Source organism: Saccostrea echinata, unplaced genomic scaffold (assembly GCF_033153115.1).
Source record: "Saccostrea echinata isolate AGI-Se365-2 ecotype Australia unplaced genomic scaffold, CSIRO_AGI_Sech_v1 ptg000032l, whole genome shotgun sequence".
Classification (NCBI taxonomy): domain Eukaryota; kingdom Metazoa; phylum Mollusca; class Bivalvia; order Ostreida; family Ostreidae; genus Saccostrea; species Saccostrea echinata.
The window spans coordinates 5,860,873-5,875,398 of record NW_026889781.1 but is presented as its reverse complement, the minus strand read 5'-3'; positions in this window follow the sequence as shown (position 1 = coordinate 5,875,398).

The following is a 14,526-nucleotide window of genomic DNA, read 5'->3' as shown; positions in this document are numbered from 1 at the left end:
CCCCGTTACGAAATTTCTGCATCCGCTACTGAATATTTTCAATACATGCAATCCCAACAACAAAATTGAATTTGAAGTACAATACTTATACTGGATTTCAAAATTTCTTTTAAAAAAATCCTTACATTTGTACAAAGATAAATAGCGGGATTTACAAGTAGTAATTAAAAGTGTTCTACGACTCCTCAGGGAAATATTAACAGCAGTGAAGGAGAAACTTCATCAATACTGTGCAAAAACGGGAAAAAAAATAGAAACAAATTGTTGCTAAATATACTACAAAGGAAGGGATTTATTTAAATTGTACTTTTCATTACTGTTGACCCAGGCTAAGTTGCTTACAACATTTAACATATATAACAAAGATGTAAAAAAAAAAAAAAATGTACCTTTACTTGAGACCAATAAAATAATAAAATTTTCAATTTGATTTCAATTTTATTTGGAATATGTTTTGAAATAAATTATATGTTAGTAATGTAATATGGTGAACCAACATAAATGCTTCAAAGGTGACGATTGATGGACAAGGTTTCACCTGTATATAATAGTGCTTTAAACGATTCAGATGTATAATTAATGAATACTATATCTGGTAGTGGAAAATCATATATAATGTTAACGTTATTAATACTTGTTCAATGTATGTCAAGAAATGTAAGTACGGAACGAGTGGAACAAAATAAATAAAGGAAATATGGCGAAGAATCTATTCTCCTATTGCATTCCTTGATACTTATTGCAATGCTTTCCTTGATACATGTTGCATTAGTTTCTTGATATATGGTTCATTAGAATCCTTAATACATGTACCTGTTGCATTACATTCCTTGATACCTATTGCATTAAATTGCCCTCTATCCTTAAACTACCATTTCATCTCAAAATACCGTCTTTTTATTTTTTTTTAAATATAATTCTTTATCAACGCAGCATATATTCTAAATACTTTTAGGCTTTTTTCCTGAAATATGTATTTTTTTTAAAGTAAATACACATTGCCTTATGTACATAAAACTTTCTTCCAAGCAAGACTGGCAGATAATGATTCAGCATTATCACATCCAGGGAGAAGACGAAATTCAATGTTAATTAAACACCCGACATTTCACTCATGCATTCATTAGTTAAAACATACTACTAAAGCTTGGCTTATTTAAAACTGAGAAAAAAACCTACTAGTTTCAGAACTTAGAAAAATACTTTTATGGAGAAAAAAAATTATTGTCTAGCCAAGGACGGAAATAATGATGCAGTAGATACAACCTTTGTTTTCCAGCACATATATTTTTCACACTTTGCTTGCTTTACAGAGAAGATGATTTTTTCTAAACTTCGATATATTCACATTTTTGATAAATCTTTTGATTTTTGATACAAATATAATAAAAGAAATATATGATTTTGGCTCACTATTTCTCTTTTAACTAGAAAATGGGTAAAGAAAATCTTTATCTTCAGGGTATATTTTATATACAAACAAAAGAAAAAAGTCTCTTATTGCAAGCAATAGTAGTATATCATCCTAACTGTCCTATTGATAAAAATAAAAACACAGAGTCATGCATATGTTACGCTTGCTGGGATTGAACCAACAACTCCCAGATTATATCTTTTTTAAAAAAAATCTTGGAAGTGAAAGGATTAGTTTGAAGTTCACGTCAAAACATGGCCGACACATAATAATTCCTGAATTTTCCGTTTAAACTGAGGTATTTCTGCAATAGACGGACTTAAGAAGAAAAACTGTTTGTACATTCTCTCTCTCTCTCTCTCTCTCTCTCTCTCTCGAAAAAAGGATATAATAACATAGGTCAAATTTTGCAGCTCTCCACCGGCAAGTGGTGGCGTCTCCATATGAGTGAAAAATTCTCGAGAGGGACGTTAAACAATAAACAAACAAACAAAACCACCCGACCGTCCAGAGCACGATTCCTCAGTTTACCACTATCTACAGGACCTACCTTTTTCCCAAATTAAGGTGGGAGTACTTGTGGCCTATTTGCATTTTTAACTAGGATTGAAGGAGTGCAGACATTTTGCTAAAGGGGTCTTCTGAAGGTTTCAAACTCAATTATTCATGGTTCAAAGGTAGCTATCAATTGTTCTGATCGTCAGCTTGAGATAATGGGTTTGAGATTCTAGAGAACGTTTTTAAAGAAATTTATGCTGGGAGAGTTGTTGGCCCATTTCATTCAAGACCTCTTCCCAGTCTTAGGCTTTCACTCGTAGGTTTAGTACCTAAAAAGATGGCTCATTTAGGTTCATTCATCATTTATCTTATCCTGACAATACAAGTTTAATTTATTGACCCATCTTCCTGCTCATTCATTTACTCCACATTAGATGTTGCTGTTAGGTTGCTAAGTTGGTTGGTTAAGGGAGGCGTGAATGGAGAATGGACCTCAAATCTGCTTTAGGTTGCTTTCTGTCTACCCGTTAGATTTTGAACTTTTTTTTTTTTTGAAATTTCTTAGGATAAATAATAGTTTGTTTTTTTTTTCGACAAATGCCTGTCTATCGGTAGTTTATTGTCTTATAGTATCTTTGAGGAATTTTCATCTTGTTTTGACAGGAAATTGAAGCAACAGTCTGGACAGGAATCTGTGAGGCATTATGTAGATGACTGTTGTTTGCTAGTAGAGCAGGTAGCAACACATGTGATGAAATAATATCATTGTTTTTGGCCTGCCTTTTTAGCAGAAGGGTGTCCCTTTAGCTGATGCTAATTTCTATCGCTGATGACTTAACGATAGTAGTGAGGCCATATACATTGTCTGCCATTATACAATATAATTTTAGATCTGTGTGGTTTTTTCTCATAATTTGATTTTATTGCTGAAAATTAAATTGTGTTGATACAGAGGCCATTATTTTGGGTTATCGTGTCATTAGCATTTCTCGTCTTTCGTCAGTTAGTTGAATCCGTTGTTATTCCTTTTCTCCTTTCCGACACTGAAAAGGAGCAGATGCTCATTCCCATCTCCAGGTTTTTTTTGTTTTGTTTTTTTCAATTTTATTATATCATTGTTGAAAATTTCCCATCCATCCATACCCTGTATATATGAATGTATATTATTGTACATTTTAATTTTTGACAACTTTTCTGCCGATTATTTGTTCTGTTTTCAGCTTTGCCCATCTCCCAGGTCCAATAACTTTACCATTCGTCATGGCACACTGCAAACCTTTTTTTCCCTGCTGGTTGTTTGTACATGTATATCCAAACTGCTCTCGTACCAACACCCACAGAGTTGTGACTTTCAAAATGTGTTCCGCATTCGTTCGATGAATTTGTCTAGAGAATATCTCTTTCCCGGACTCGCTACGAAATTATCTAATTTATTTCAATATGTGTGACTTTGAAATTCCAAATTATTTGCATAATCATTTCAGACTGAATGAGACAGCGCAATCTTTAGCCGAACATAAATAGCTTTATATTTAGTGAACATCTGTTCCCAGGGCTCACTACAACTTTATATATTTTTTTTTCAATATGTATGACTCTTAAATTTCCAATTTGCTTATTTGTATCAGCCTGGATAAAACACGAACAATGTATGATTTGCCAGTATGTTGTTCAACAGATTTGTTTGCCTATTGTAGAATCATTTGTATGTTTGGCTATCCCATGTATATTTTCATTTCTATTTACACGTGCTTGCCATTTGGATTGTCAAAATCTCCAAATGTGCTTGGGTCGATAACCTTTGTTAGGATTGTAACCAGTAAATACAGTGTAGTTGTAATTGCAGATAACTTAAGAAATGTATTGTTGCTGTGGCCATTGTTCGCCATAAAACAGATGAAGAAGAAGGAATGACTGCACAAAATCAACTGATATCAAGGGAACCTAATTTCATTGATGAATATCTGAAGCACTTCCCGACAAAAGGTATACTTTGTATCTCTGTTTATCTGTACTGAAATTTTAGTCAATACGGAAGTTGTTGTTTTGCCGATAAATTTATTATTTCATCATGCATGGATAAATGTAACCTAAACTTTCGTGATTTTTTTATCGGGGGTTGGGGGGTTGGGGTTTCTTTGTAGAGTATCTTGAAATTTTGTGTCGATCTGAAGTCGTGAGACTTAGAGAAATATTCTACGCCGTGTTGTGATCAGTGTGGTCGGGAGGAAGGCGGTTATGGAAAATAAACTTGATGATAAACCATTAATATAAAATAACTAATAACCAGGTGAATTTGAAACTGATTGAAAGGTTGCTTGTGATATTAAATTCAAGATCATATTTTCCAACGCCACGATATTAAGCGAAACATCCTAATACGTCCTGTATAGATGCTTGATCTCCAATATTAGGGGCCGAACATTTTGTTATCTTAAAAAAAGAAGTTAAAATTCTTTATATTTTGCGATTTTTTTTTTAAGAAAACTGTTTAAGTAAAGCAAAAATAATCTTTTTGCAATTTTTTTTTTAATGAAAACTGTTAAAATAATGCATAAATAATCTGAGGTAAAAAGACATAATTTTAATGTTTTTTGTTTTTTTCAAAATGTCTTTTTCATTTGAAAAAAGAAGGAAAAAAGCCAGTGCACAGAGATATGGAATCGAAGTTTTTTTGCTTGAAATTTCTTGCCATAGCATCAAGAAGGTCTTTCGTCCTTTATACCTCAACAGAGAGGTTTATTCTGCACTCACACCATGCATTATCGTACCGCATTTCTTCTTACTTGGCAGTTCCGAAGTACACAAATTAAAAGAAACCGAATAATTTGTAGTGTTTAACAGATTAGAAATAATGTGCTGAACTTTTTGGTCATTCTAAGTGTCAAATCCAATTCCTTTTCATTTGTATCAACAAACTGAGAACATATTTAGAATTGGAAGAAAAACCTCTATCTAACACCGAAAAAAATCATAATTTTGAATTCTGTAATCTACTTCCAATGATATACAGTGGTCATGCAACTTTTCTGAAATAATTTGTGCTTTCCACTGACAGCTACACAGACAAACGTTGAGCAATCGGTTCCGTTTTTTGTCCCCCGCTTTCGTGAAAGCGAGGGGACACTAAATCTCACTCATCTGTCAGTCTGACCATCTGTCAGTCTGTCACAAAAACTTTATCCTTGCTCATAACTTTTGAATGAGAAGAGAAAGGGCTTTCATATATCACATTGCATTACCTGTGATGTGACAAGACCTTTCCAAATATACTATAACTTTTGACCCCGTGACCTGGACCTTAAAATTTGACCTACTTTTCGAAAATTTTAACATTACTTTAACCTTGTTCATATCTTTTGAATAAGAAGAGATAGGACTTTCATATTTGACATGCACATTACCTGTAACAAAACCTTTCCAAAACCTTGACTTTTGACCCTTTGAGCTCGACTTTGAAGTTTGACCTACTTTTCAAAATTTAAACATTACATGTACTTGGTCATTACTTTTGAGTGAGAAGGGATAGAGCTTTCATATTTCACATGTACATTACCTGTAACACGACCTTTCTAAATATACTTAGTCTATGATTTTTGACCTGTGACCTTGACCTTGAATTACCTACTATTCAGATATTTTAATTTTGATTTTAACAGGGGTAATAACTTTTGAAAATGTTTGACTTTTGCCATAACTTTTGCTCCAGAAGAGAAAGGACTTTCATGTATATTTTTTTTTTTTACATGTGCATTTATACTTGTGTCATGACCTTTCGGCGGATTGTATTAAATGGTATTTGATCTCATGACCTTAATCTTGAACTTGCCATAACTTTTATTAATTAAATATATATATATACATTGAATATATATATATATATATATATATATATATATATATATATATATATATATATATATATATATATATATATATATATATATTGCATATTTCGCCTGTTTCCATGGCAACGCTGGACATTTTGAAAAATTAAGTTGCCTAAACCAAAACTACAGTTAGTGATTATCATTTCTGTGAAGTTTCATCAAGATTGTCTAAGCCAGCGAAATATTGACGGACAAATTATAGGTATATCAATAACAGTATGTCGCCCCGACTACGTTCATTGGGACACAATAACATATTATCGCCCCGACTACGTTCATTGGGACACAATAGCATATTATCGCCCCGACTACGTTCATTGGGACACGATAGCATATTATCGCCCCGACTACGTTCCAGGTGACATAATTATAGAAGTAGCGAAAGTTATAGATATGCATATGTATCCAGTTTTTCTACAAAACTGATGATTAACACAGAAATGATAATTGATTCACACTTTGTTATAATATACAAATTGAGATTTGGGAGTGGGATGGGTGGGTGGGGGTAGAATGGAATACCTTTTAAAAGTTCATTCAGTTACCGTTACGAAAACGTGTTTCAATACTTGTATAGCTCTAACTTTATTTTTGGTATGATATGCAGCAGAGAATACGGTTGAATTTAAATGTTATGCATCTGAAAGCAAAAGACATGTCAAAAACTATGGCAAGGACAACTGTTCTTAATTTGTGTTTCTTACTTAACATACCCAAAAATTCTGACGCAGTATCGAGCATCACATCCCTTGTCACAACCCCCATTAACGTGAAGCTAATGCTTTTGATCATACACTCTATCAAATACTGCGATCCATGAATATTATTTTGAAAGGGCAAACAAGAATCGTGTCCTCATTTGTACACATTAAAAAAAAATACGCGTTTTCCAGTCGGAAATTAAAGTGTTCTGTAAGTAACTCAGATCGTATCAAATCGTAATTGAACCATCAGGAATTCAGCTGCATAAGTAATTACTGTGACCTTAGTTCAGTGATGTGTTTGAGAAATACAGCTTGCATTTTCGAGGATGTTGCAGGATATCCTCTAAGGTCGAGAAATGTTGCTTGAAATATAAAAGCCGATGCATTTTTAAGCAACGCTTCAAGACCGAGGTTATACTGCATATCCATAATAAGAACTTTATTTCTATTCTACTAACAGCTCGAAAATACGGCTGATCGTATCCTGTATAGAGAAAGGACATAGGTCACCATGTTGTGATTTGGCTGTTCCATGTAACACTAGAGGGTCGACTTGTATCGTTTGCAAAGAAATGCAGGCGATTAGAACTTTCGTTGGATTACAAAATATTCTTTAATCATTTATAATTTAGTTTGCAACATATATTAATTTTTATGATTATAAAATAGCAAAATCTGTTTTTGATTTAATTGCTTTAACAGTAAATTTACGGAGTAAAAATGATGTTTGGAGGTCCGTGGAACAGTCCTTTTAGCTATAAAAACAGACATTGGGCAATATACAACATGTAGATTGCAGAAGACTAGATAATAATATACGAGTAGTCTAAATATGTATAACATTTTAAAGTTTCCTTTACAAGTTTTATATGTGTTTCTGATCTGATAATCTTTGATGACATTCGTGATTTATTGGAGAATAATGGCCACTACCTTTCTTTGATCTCGGCAATAACTGTGGTAGAATTAGCGTTACAAATCATTATGTGTGTCGCACCCTATTTCCTTTGCGATTCGTCAAATTTCCACTTTTATCAAAGATAATTTACATCTGAAGTTAACATGAACACAACAATAGAAAGTATGCCTCCACAAGGCACACTTTAAATGAACTTTTATAACTGTTAACTGCACTTTTTGATAATCTATTTTATATCACAGATGAATATTGGGAGGAATCATTTATATATTTCTGCTGATAACTTTAGAATCTGATTACAATATGCACTGTAGGAATATACCTCTCTCAGGATTTCTTGTATTTGTTGATACTTTATAGTATTAATGTATCAGACATTTGAAAAACAATACTCTCTCATTTTTTTTAATAATAAATCTATAAAAACGTATTTTATTCATTTAAAAGTTTAATTTTTTATATCGGTTTATTAAAGCATTACATAAATTGTATACAATGAAAATTTGAAATCAGTACACGCACACTAAGTACCGGAAGGTGAGGAATTACATGAATTTTGATGCAGTTGAGATAAAGGTTCCAGGTAAAGAAGGGGTTGGGTCAAAATCCCCGAATATTTTCATTATAAAGTATCAACAAGACGATCCTCATTCTGAATAAAATCCTAGGTCTGCATCTCTAAATGCTTCAAGTTCTTGAACAGAATTTCAATAATTTGAAGTAGACGCTTTTATTTTTGTACATAGTTATTTTTTAAGTGAATGCTATTTAATTAAAATATACACAGCAATAAATATTAAACTATTTTTATTATCAACACCGATTCAGAAACATCATAAACTTATTGCATTCAACTAAATTCTTTATTTCCAAATATATTTTGATGTACATCTACTTAAAATTTGCCGCCATCGTGGTCCAGTGGTTAGAGCGCTTGTTCTAAAGTCGGGGTGTAAGCAGTTGATCCTTTCGTCGCTGGTTCGAATTCACCGTGTGACGCGGAGACCAGGGTGGGGCCACAATGGGGGATCAAAGTTTTACATAGGAATATATAGGAAAACTCTTCTTCCCAAGAACAACAAAGCCACAGTTAATCATATTGATATGGAATCATTCTCAGGTAGTTTAGATTCAAGTTTGTTCAAATAATGACCTCCGGGGGTAGGATGGGGCCACATTGGAGGATCAAAGTTTTACATAGGAATATATAGGAAAAATCTTTAAAAATCTTCTTCTCAAGAACAATAAAACCACAATTAGTCACATTGATATGGAAGAATCCTCAGGTATCCTCAGGTAGTGTAGATTCAAGTTTGTTCAAATCATGACCTCTGGGGGTAGGGTGGGGCCACAGTGGGGGATCAATGTTTTACATAGGAATATATAGGAAAAATCCACAAGTATTGTAGATTCAAGTTTGTTGAAGTCATCCTCCCAGTAGTAGGGCAGTAGAAGGGTGGGTCCATTATGGGGGATCAAAGTTTTACAAATGAACATATATCGGAAATATCTTAAAAAATTTCTTCTCATGAACAAGAAAGCCATGATTATTCATATTGATATGGAAGCATCCCCAGGTAAAGTTTGTTCAAATCATGAACCCCTTACCCCCATCCCCCAAGGGTAGGGTGGCAGACATCTTTAAAATTCTGTTTTCAAGAACAACAAAGCCATGATTAGTCATATGAATACAGAAGCATCCTCAGATAGTTTAGATTCTATTTCATTCAAAACATGGCACCTGGGGGTAGGGTGTGGCTAGAACAAGCGATCAAAGCTTTACATTTGAATATACAGGAGAAGAAATCCGCTGATGAAGAACAGCAGGGCCATATTGACTCAGGTGAGCGTTGTGGCCCATGGGCCTCTTGTTTCAGTTTTTTCTCCTTTTTTTTTTTTTTTTTTTTGGTTTCTTTTGAATAATCATGTTTATGTTGGTGCTGAAATTTAATTCACTTGAAGCTGTTGATCAGCTTCCTCCTTGAAAAAACCCGTCCCAGGAATTATGTCGCTTTACAACTACATCAAACCATCTTCTCTTTTCTCTTTCAGTCGGTATCCGTTATCGGAAGGTCTTGGGTTCACAGTCAATAAAAAATAGGTAGCAACTGTTCCTTTGCCAAGATCTCGGCACTTTGAAAAGAAAGTTGCGGGTCTTTCGGTTGAGACCTTAAAAATCGAGGCCCCATGTCACGGCAGGCGTTGGTGCGATAAATATCCCTCACTGCTCAATGGCGCTGAGTGTCGAGTAAAGGGCTAAATTTGAAGTCCTTCACCGGTATATGCTGACGTCTCTATATGAGTGAAAATTTTAAACAACAATCAATCAATCTTTTCTTCTAATAACCCTACCAACAGAAATTGACAAAGGTATTTATTGCAATGATATGCTATTTCTTTTAGTTCAATAATTAACTCACCTTGATAGTAGACTACTATGTTGGCTTGGCAATTTTTCAGTCGTAAAACATTTACATTATCGAACGATTTAACTGCTTGTATATGTACGTAATTACTGTATAAGTACTTGTAATTCTTCAAGAAAAATATATCAATGTACGAATGTTAGAAGGCTTTCTTTTATATGTAGATTTACATAATTTAGTTCGAATTACTTTATCAATAATATAAATTCTAGTATTTTTAAATCATTTTTTACATCAGAAGAGAAGTTTACTTAGCCATTACTCAACTCTTTCTGAGACTGTTCCCAACAATTCTTTCAGTCTTTCAGAGAAGTAGGTGTTGATGAAAGAATGGTGACCCCAAAGCACGAGTGTTCTGGTATTCGACAGTTAATGAAAGATAAACCAATCTGGTTTGGAATTTAGCTTGATATATGTCTTGTTATGCCTATGTCATTTTGGTATATTTTGTTAACAAGATCACACGTTTAACTGATAGAACAAAAGTTCTTGCATTAAATATTACCACTGCATTAAGTAATTTTTTTTAAAAATTAAGATTTAGGGAATAGCTATCTTCTAATTTGGTATTTGCGACCGTTAATGCTGATTTAACGGTCGCAAACTGAGTTTTACCGGCGACGCGTAAGCGGAGCCGGTAAAACGGATGTTTGCGACCGTTAAATAAGCATTACATGTAACGGTCGCAAATACCAAATTAGAAGATAGTTATTACCATTCTAATGCAATATATGCATTTTGTTTGACGCCCATGTCCTATTTTGTTTAGTTTTGTTATATATAATACGTCATGGAGCATTGTGCTTTGCGTCGCTCTACTATGACGTCACAATGAAAAGCTTTCATTCTCGTTAATGCTCGATTTACTGCCTCAAACGTCAGAGTATTACCCAACCAAAATGTGTTTTACAAAACAATTTCATTTGAATACAAGATTACAGATTGTTTTATAATTCTTAAGCTCTTGGTAGAGAATTTTCTACACGAAAAAAATATCTTGTTGTTCCAGCTATTTCCAATTGAATTAAATGTCAGGAAAAACATTTCAAGACAAGGTGATTTTATATGGCATCAAGAATATGGATTTGTATATTTTCAATGGAAAGATTGTAAAGTAGTTATTATCATGTCATCATAAGATCATGATTCAGCCAGAACTGTTTGTGATGGAACATTGTAATTGAGATAAAGTGAGAGAAGAAAGAAAAACATACATTTTATTTATTAGCCAGAGCTTACAACAAATGTAATGGATCTGTGGATCTGTCAATTTAATTTACTAACAAATATCCTTCAAACATCATTAGTATACAGCTTTTTTCATGAAGTTGTTATTATGATCGTGTATTCTTTTTTCTTTTTTCAAGAACTTACAACACAGAAAAACCAGATTGCAATTTATGATTCAGATTTTGGACAGCTTGTGTTTCGTAAATGTTTTGCATTGTCAATTATGGATTTAAAAGACAAGTCTAACGTTTCTTGCATCAGACCTGACTAGAAAATGCACTCAACGTAAACAAGATGTATATATTATAATGCAGAGGCCATTTTTTTGAAAAGAAAGATTTCCAAGTCATAAACCTTTTACGTATTGTCCATCATATGAGGTTTCTTTATGCTTTTCATTTGACAAAAAAATGCCCTAACAAGTGGCATAAAGAGTTTGACATGAAATCTGTTAGAAAACTTGTGAAAAAAAAGAAGAAAAATTAAAGTATTTTCTTTTATTCCACTTGACAATGAACATTGTGTTGACTTTTGAAAATGATGAAATCTGTACTTAAATGTATTATTATTTGATTTATAAAAAATCTTTTTTAAACATATATTGTTGTTAAGATTGAAAAACTTTTAACAGATATTATAAATTTTATCTTAGTTTACTGATGTTAAATGCTACAATTTTATAACAGCTATCTAGCGTTAAACATCATGTTGTATCGCAAAATCAAATGTAGTTCATTCTTTTAATTTGTAAACGGATTTTGTTGTTCAGAACTTTATGTCTAAGTTAATATGAAATATATCTATTTATTACATTTTCAACAGTGAAATACTGTAATTTATCTATTAAATAAAAGTGATATTCTGTCACAGTGTGAAAGGATATCAAAGTGATATTCTGTCACAGTGTGAAAGGATATCAAAGTTAGTAAAAAATAATTTCTGACCTGTAATAAGATAGAGATAGTAACAAAACCATCTTGATAGAGACTAAAACTGCCAATTTCTTCGCAAATATGTTGCTAAAATCCAGGTTACAATGTTTTCAATATCTCACAACTGCTAAGCTATGACGTCTCAACTGCTCAACTATGACGTCACAGCCTATGACAATGTGTTAAGAAAAGACAGAGGCAAAGGGAAAGTCAAAGAAAATGTAATAAACTGAAAATTCAATGTTTTGTACATGTAGTTTGATATGGAATTTATTTCACTCGTGAGACAGGATTTTTTTATATTTTCACTCGTGCCTCGCACTCGTGAAAATATAAAATAATCCTGTCCCACTCGTAAAATAACTTCCATATCCAACTACAAAACATTGAATATCCTTTATAAATATTAATATTCATAATATTAATAATACTAATAAAATATTAATGATCGTAGTACTTTAAAACGTACATGTACTTGCAATATTAAAGGCAGAATTTCATTAACATTAAAATGTAATGTACATGGTGTGTATGTGTTTGGGTGTTTTTGTACATATATGTCTGTGTTTCTTGATCTTATGTATTTGAAAACTTTATCAAAAATAAAGCAATAAAAAAAAAAAATCAACATCCTTTGTTTTAAAATTTTGACAAAAATATTGAAGTGTTCAAAAAGTTGATACAATTTTGCACTGATAAAACAGTTGTTCTAAGGTCAAAATTTCCGACAATGAATCTGATGTATTTTCAAATTAATTATATAACCCCATATCATACTTAAAATTTCAGGGAATGCATTAATGTATCTAGAATGAGCAAAAACCAAGAAATACTGCCCCTTGCTAACAACCCCTTAGAATTCATAATATGCAGTATTGAAAAAAAATTGCATGTGGTTAATGTAGCTCAGTATATGTCCTTTTGTGAGTTTAATCAGAATTGCGTAATCATCATTCATTTTCTCGTTAAATTGAAGCATGAAGGTTGAGAAGTGTCAAGAATTTATTTTGCATTTATTTGACCTTGGACAACTATTTCCAATAGTAAAGACAGTAAGGGGGATGTAAATAGTTATAAATCACCATTTCTACAAAACCCTCTACGAACCCAATGTATTCTTTTTAGATAAAAAAACTTACTTTATAATTATATTTCAAAAGGTTTCTGAATTTGCTAAAGAAATGGCGACAGAGTAAGAATTAATCTAATTTAGTTTCTTTATGCTTTTGTTCACGGTAGCATTTTTCTACAAATGATGACAAAGTCAAAAAGCTATATCTCTTTTCCATTAAGGGGATGAAGGACACATGATCACATGACTCAGTTTAACTTACGTCATAGTCTCTGATAATATAAGTGCAAAAGACGATTTAAACCGTCAGTACTTGTTCAAGTTTTTAAGAATTTGTTTTACTTCACAATTTTACAAAAAAACTATTTAACAGTATTAATGGAATAGATTGATACACTCTTCTGTTTCCCTTCACTGTGCGTCCAACAAGTCGGTTACGTCATACACAATCTATTAGGCCAGCAAGATCATACTCGGTGAATACACGGGCAGTATGATTTCGTAAAAACAGGTCATAATCAGAACATGGTGAGGTATTTTGTGAAATAGCGAACACATTTGGGGGGGGGGGGGGCATGGTTGCTGACAGAAATCTTATGTAGGTGTATCTTATTTCGCTAATCTAGCTTACGTGTGACGTCATAATTGATTTTCCAGTACTCGAGGAATGTAAATACGACGTTTTTATCATTCTTATGTCTTGTTTAACGATGTCCTGTGCAATATTGAGGTTAGCTTTACCTTTCGACATTTTTACAGTTAATCAATAAAATGAAGGATTATAGTTTCAATAAAAATTTGAAAATATTGAATGAATTTTTTTTTTTTGGCAAATTACGTTTTTTTCTTCTTCAAGTTGTCTTAAAAAATACGTATTTTTCTTATCCAGGTGCAGTGTGATAAAAGAAAGTTGCTTTTAAAAATATGAAAGCCTATCTATATTCTGAAATGTTTTACAAGATACATGTCCCTATGCATATTTTTTTATGTATGGTTAAAAGTTCCAGTTATGGACAGAATAATAGGCACGTAAACATGGAGAATCAAAACTTCACTTGGACACTGTAGGGCATGGTATTTGTCAATCAACATCTCTAAATTAAGGTAAGAAACCTAATGATATAACTACTTTAGAATATGTGGGAAATAGTAAATAAGTAATATACAAAATATGAAAAAAAAATCAAATGACATTTTTTTTCTCCTCAAGGTCCTTCTACCCTACAAAGAATATATTGTATATTTCATTACTTTTTATAGAATTGAAAGAAAAAGCATAACATTTTTAACGATTTGTTTTTAGATTTACCAAGTTATTTTAGCAGAACTTGGTACACGAGTAGACCTGACCAAGACATATAGAGTTGTTCATCGGTTTCCATGGTTACTTTGATCGAAATCTTAACTGAATTTATTTCAATACGGTATTTCTCCTAGAGTT